Here is a 7,398-nt window from a genome sequence, read left to right on the forward strand (position 1 = left end):
GTTGGAATTTATGATTTCAAGAAGGCCCATCCCTCCATCTTCTTTTTTTTCCTGAGTAGACAGACTAGCAATTAAGCAGCCAGGGGTAGATTGAGGAGTCCAGGGAAAAAAGGCATAGTTTCAAAGACCTGATTTGATTTTCTCTCCTCAGACTGATTTCTGCCCTTGATCTGAAGTTGTTAGATTGCATGAAGACAATTAGGACAGTCTCTAGAGCACCTTTTATATCCAGGGCCTGTCACCAATAACTTCTAGAGATTGAAAGACCCTATGTGCTTCTCTATATTCCTTTCAGCCTGAATACAGGCTTAGTACATAGTTAAGTATTCATTAAACCACTGTTAGGGTAACCCTTATCCCAAGTTTCAGTGCAATATGAAACACTGGTCCTGTGGTATGGAGGTGGGGATAGGTATTGTCTGGGTCATTCAACTATGACCACCGAGATTCATTTCATAGTGTCTAATTTGTGGTTTCTATACCTCTGCTTATGACAGGCATGAAAATATGTTTGTTTACTAGTATTTTCTAACTGTGAAGATCATCCTTCCTGGCGAAGATGAATGAATTGATATTACTTGCTAGAAGAAATATGCATGCACCCACATGTTTATGCATATATATGATAACAACCAAGTGCTATTCATAATTGAGGCCTTTCTCTCCATATTTGGATCTTTGTGTCTTAGAAATTTTTTCTCTCATCTCTCAAAGAATCTCAGTGAGCATTCACATGTGTAATCCTCAACAGAAAAGCTATAAGCATATCCAACCTAGGGCCTTCGCTCCAGGTTGGAGGAAATAGTCCAAAGCCAACACCAGGCAATTTAGAGGCAGAATTCCCTAAAATAACTCATACGCATATTAAATGGTTACTCTAATATACAGATATAGATATAAAATGTATACCTATAAATATGTATATACATGCACACATATGTATATTTTATATGCATGTATAAATGAATACATGATCACATTCACATAATATATATGTAATATTCATATGTACATATGTTTATATTTTTAAAGTTTTAAGTTTTTCTTGCTTTCTTTTGCTTTAAAAGCAAACTAAAGAGGCACCTAGGTGGCGTAGTGGATAGAGCAGCAGCCCTGAAGTCAGGAGGACCTGAGTTCAAATCTAGCCTCAGACACTTAACACTTCCTAGCTGTGTGACCCTGGGCAAGTCACTTAACTCCAATTGCCTCAGTGAAAAAGCAAAAATTAAAAATAAAAGCAGACAAAACTAATCAAGAAAATTTCCCCAATTATAATTTCATTGATAAGGGTCCACTTAGGCACAAATGATCATAATTCAGTTCTTCTGCATTCTCTATTTAACTTCATTTTAATTAAATGGGAGAATCTTACGATCTTATGATTTGTAATTCATTTAACCAAATTGGGTATTCAATTGTACCAAATCTTAGCTCTGGAAGCAGCAATAATAGGAACACATATTTTGATCTCAGATCACTAAGTACCATCATCAAACCATTGAAATCAAAGAACACTCCTAATACCCAAGGGTAGGGGAATTTCTCTGGTACCCATTCACAGCATGATCTGAGTCCGCAGATCTGAATGGGGCTAGAAGTCTTCCCATCATAGATCCCAGGATCCCTGGACAGACACCAAAGACTCCAGTAGGAAACAAGGAGAGATGGTAAAAAAAAAAAAAGTGGAAATAAGGAATGGGGACCAAGCCAAGCTCTCCCCAGTCACAAATCTCTGACTGCCCCACTCCCACTTTTCTCCCAGCTGCCTATGCCCAGGGCTGAGGCTGATTCACTAATACTCTCTTTAATTAAGCATCCAGTTTCCCCATTCCAGCTATCCCTCATTTCAACTGTTGTTGTCACTTTGTCCTTGAAGAAGACCAATGACATCATAGGAGTGACATTTTGACTTTTGTGTGAATTGTGTTCAACTGTGAGAGCTGCACAAGGATAATAGTGAGATCACAGATTACAGAGAGCTAAAAAGAACTCTAGAAATCATTCAGCCCAGCCTTCTTATTTTAAAGATGATGAAAACTGAGGGATATGGGGAAATAACTTCCACAACTTGGAAGTAGCAGAGTCAGTCGAGATCATGTTATCTAACTTCAGATCTGATGCTCTCCCACTGACCTGCTTCTAAAGAAAAAACAAAGTAACACCTGAAGGAGCCAGGAATTAATTGTGAAAGGCTGTGATCTGTAGAAAGATGTATTGTCCATTGTACCTCTGGCTCTAGTTCTTTGTTCTTGTCACTTTCTCTGGACCAGCCCTGGAACCTAGAGAATAGGTGTTAACTGGACCATCCTTCCCATTGCGCAGAATATAGAAATGGGGGAGGAGGGAAATTCTTCACAAAGGAAGGATAAAACCCTTCCTTCTGATATTAAGAACTTCCCAGGGTTGTCTAGGAGCTTGATGGTCTGAGGTAAATCCTTCCATTCTCTGAACCTCATCTGTCTCCTCTCTCAAAATAATGGGGTGGCTAAATGGTGCAGTGGATAGAACACTAGCACCAAAGTCAGGAGGACCTGGGTTCAAATTCTACCTCAAACACTTAATAACTCTGACCCTGGGAAATTACCTTAACTCTGATTGCTTCAAAAAAGAAAGGTACTAATAATAGCATCCCTTGTCCTTCCATCACAATGCTGTGGGTAGGATAGAATGAGATGATGAATTAGGATATTCCATGAGAAGTTGGAAACTGGAATTGCGTGTAAGGGAGTATTATGACCAAATGTTATGTTCTAAGATCCTTTCCATTTAATAACCATGATTCCTTCACTAAATTATAAGCTCCTTGAGAACAGGCATTTTCTTTTACCTTTTTTTAGTATCCCCAGCACTTAGCACAATGCTTGACACACAATAGGAACTTACAGAACATTAATTGACTCATTCTCTCGAAGAATTCAATAATAGGATGAGATTTCTGACTTTTGATTCTTAGCCCTGTTTCTTCAGGCTCAACCCTCTGTCGTGGATTGCTAAAGATAGACCCTCTACATAAGCTCCCACTTGAATGTAGTCATGGCCATTGGGTGTTTTTCTCTTCTCTAGACTGAACATTCTCAGGACCTTCAAGTAATCCTAGGACAATATCACCCATATCTTTTCTATAACATCAAATCTACATTTCTCATGGACCCACATTTAACACCACATACTAAGATAAGATCAAAATGGGTCTAAGATTTAGGCATAAAGAACGAAATCATAAATAAATTAGAGGAACATAGGATAGTTTACCTCTCAGACTTGTGGAGGAGGAAGGAATTTGTGTCCAAGGAGAACTAGAGACCATTATTGATCACAAAATAGAAAATTTTGATTACACCAAATTAAAAAGTTTCTGCACAAACAAAACTAATGCAAACAAGATTAGAAGGGAAGTAACAAATTGGGAAAACATTTTTACAGGTAAAGGTTCTGATAAAGGCCTCATCTCCAAAATATACAGAGAATTGACTTTAATTTATAAGAAATCAAGCCATTCTCCAATTGATAAATGGTCAAAGGATATGAACAGACAATTTTCAGATGATGAAATTAAAATTATTTCCACTCATATAAAAGAGTGTTCCAAATCACTATTGATCAGAGAAATGCAAATTAAGACAACACTGAGACATCATTACACACCTGTCAGATTGGCTAAGATGACAGGAACAAATAACGATGAATGTTGGAGGGGCTGTGGGAAAACTGGGACACTGATGCATTGTTGGTGGAGTTGTGAAAGAATCCAACCATTCTGGAGAGCAATCTGGAATTATGCCCAAAAAGTTATCAAACTGTGCATACCCTTTGATCCAGCATTGCTGTTATTGGGATTATATCCCAAGGAAAATACTAAAGAAGGGAAAGGGACCTGTATGTGCCAAAATGTTTGTGGCAGCCCTTTTTGTAGTGGCTAGAAGCTAGAAGATGAATGGATGTCCATCAATTGGAGAATGGTTGGGTAAATTATGGTATATGAATGTTATGGAATATTATTGTTCTGTAAGAAATGACCAACAGGATGAATACAGAGAGGCTTGGAGAGACTTACATCAACTGATGCTGAGTGAAACGAGCAGAACTAGGGGATCATTATACACTTCAACAATGATACTGTATGAGGATATATTCTGGTGGAAGTGGAAATCTTCAATATAGAGAAGAGCTAATCCAATTCCAATCGATCAATGATGGACAGAATCAGCTATATCCAGAAAAGGAACACTGGGAAATGAGTGTAAACTGTGAGCATTTGTTTGTTTGTTTGTTTGTTTTTCTTCCCAGATTATTTTTACCTTCCGAATACAATTCTTCCTTTGCAACAACAACAACAACAAAATTTAGTTCTGCATATATATATATATATATTGTACCTAGGATATACTATAAGATATTTAATATGTATGGGAATGTCTGCCATCTAGGGGAGGGGGTGGAGGGAAGGAGGGGAAAAATTCGGAACAGAAGGGAGTACAAGTTTAAAAAAAATTACCTCGACATATGTACTGTCAAAAAAAGTTATAATTATAAAAATTAATTTTTTTTAAAAAAAGAGGAAAAAAAATCTACATTTCTCTGTCTGGCCATCAAAGACCTACTTCCATCTGACTCTTTTTATCTCTTTAATCTGATCTTTAAGCACTCCCCCAATACATACCAGCTTAGTTTCCTCACTGTTTCTATTGGGATTTCCATCTTGCCTTTAGTCACATTGTTCTCATATATGAACTGTCTTCCCAAATTTTTCTGACTCCTCATTCTTTAAGACTAGTTCCCTAGGTCTTAGTTTTCTCCTTTTTAAAATGAAAGGACTAATAATTCCTAATTTCCTTCAAGTTCTGACACACTATGATCTAAAGAGTCTTCTAGTCTTAACAATCTATAATCTCCTTATTTCCTGATATTAGGGTGGAGAGAAGGGGATTTATGTGAAAGATGTGGAGGTTTGGCAAAATTGGCACTTAATTGGATGTGTGAGATGGAGAGTGAAGAATAAAAGATGTCTACAAAGTGATGAAAATCGGGATACTTGTAATGATAGTGTGCCCTCTATTGTGATAGGGAAGTTTGGAAGATAGATGAGTTTCAGAAGCCTAATAATGTAATAATGTCTGTCAGGAAGAATACAATCCATCCAAGTCCACTCTTGTATGATTCCCTCTGTACCTTCAAAAAAAATTTTTTTAAATGGCAGGCAAGAGAACATTGTACATAGTAATAATAATATTATGTGATAATCAGCTATGATGGACTTGGCAATGTGGTGATTCAAGGCAATTCCAATAGACTTGGGATAAAAAAATGCCATCTACAACCAGAGAATTACAGAAACTGTATATGAATTGAAGCATAGTATTTTCATTTTTTGTTTGTGTGTTCATTTCTTATTCATGTTTTTCCCTTTTGGTCTGATTTTTCTTGCACAATATGCCAAATATAAAAATATGTTTAAAAGAACTGTACATATTTAATCTATATCAGATTACTTGCTTGAAGAGGAAAAAGATAAGGGAGGAAATTTTGGAACACAAGGTCTTACAAAAACAAATGTTAAAAACTATCTCTATGTGTATTTAGAAAATGAAATACTATTGAAAAAATGTTTTAAAGTGAATGTTGAATACATACTCAATAGGGGTATAGAAATCTGTCTTACTCTGTAAGAAAACAGGAGGGGAATGGGATATGGGAAGGAGGGGAAGGGTCCTAAAAGAGAGGGCTTATTGGGAAGTGTTCAGTAGCAAAACATTTTTGAGGAGGAACAGAGTGAAAGAAGAGAGAATAAATGAGGAGGGAAATACAATTAGCAAAAGTAATTGTAAAAAAAATTTTGAAGAAAATTTCTCTAATGGAATATTATTGTTCTCTGGGAAATGATGTGCAGGATATTCTCAGGGAAAAAAAAAACCTGGAAAATCCTCCATGAACAAAGCAAAAAATACTGTTTGCAAAGTAATAGCAATGTTCTGGGATGGCCAGTTGTAAATGAATTCATTATTCTCAGTAGTACAATCATCCACACCTACTCTGAAGGACTTATGATGAAAAATCCTATTCATACCCACAAAAGGAACTGATCATGTCTGAATACGAATCAAAACATTCTCTATTTCTCTGTCTCTTTATTTTTAACTTAATTTTTCTTGAGGTTTTTATTTTCACTAGGGTGGGAGATCTATGAACCTAGAACTCAAAAATCTTAATAACAAATATAAAAAATTGTTCTGAATGTATTCTGGGGAAATACTAAATAAATAAATGGAAAAAAAATAATGTTGACAACTAAAAAAAGTAGTAGAGACATAGGGTTCTAGTGAATAAAAACTAGTTATTAGGACAGCTAGATGGCGCAGTGGATAGAGCACCAGCCCTGAAGACAGAAAGACCTGAATTCAAATTTGGCCTCAGACACTTAACACTTTCTAGATGTATGACCCTAGACAAGTCACTTGACCCCAATTGCCTTAGCAAAAAAAAAAAAAAACAACAACAACAACAATTATTGCCACAGAGCACAGAGGCTGCTCTCTCAGGGGTACCTGCTATGTAGCCACAAGTGATCTTCAGGGTTACAAGATAGGGTAAAAGTTCCCAAGGACCGCTACACAATAGCAATGAGTAGCAGCTAATTTTAGATACTAACTACCTTGAGGGACCAATTCCAGGAACAGAAGGGGGAGAAGGGGAGCTTGAAGAGCAGAGAGAGGAGGAAGAATATTGGGGGGATAAGAGTAGATGTGACTGTGTTGGCAACAAGTCCTATAACTTGACTGGCCTATCCGAGCTACTCTTGGACTTGACCTGACAATTATGTATAGTCAGGGCAAAACAAATTCCCACTTTAGCTATGTCCAAAAGCTTATGTCTCATTTTGCATCCTGAGCCCTGTCATGAGGCAGGTTCCATGGTTCTTTGGAATTTCAGTTGGTCATTGTGATGATCACAGTTCTCAAATCTTTTAAAATTGTCTTCAAATTGTTCTCCTGGTGCTTCTCCCTTCTCTTCATTAGTTCACATAAATTTTCTGAGGCTTCTCCGAAGCTGTCCCTTTTGTAATTTCTTATGACATAGAAATAATGTTCACATGCTATAAAAACTGAGGTCCAGAGAGAAGAAATCATCTGATCCACAGGTCTGAAGAAGAAAAGTGAGAGTTAAATTTAGGGTTTCTGGCTCTAACAGCAGTTTATATTCCACCGCCTCTCAATGTAAGAGCCCCTGAGCCACGCTGGAGCCAGCCTCCGAATTGTGCTGTGATCCATGGAGAGATGCATTGTTCCTCATGTCCTTGTGCCGCCACACACGGCGGGACCCTGGCATTCTCAGAATGGGCGTTTCCCAGGCACTCTTCCCACCGCACAAGACACAAAGCTGACGGGAATCCTCACAAAGGGA

This window comes from Sminthopsis crassicaudata, chromosome 2 (genome assembly GCF_048593235.1).
Source record: "Sminthopsis crassicaudata isolate SCR6 chromosome 2, ASM4859323v1, whole genome shotgun sequence".
NCBI lineage: Eukaryota > Metazoa > Chordata > Mammalia > Dasyuromorphia > Dasyuridae > Sminthopsis > Sminthopsis crassicaudata.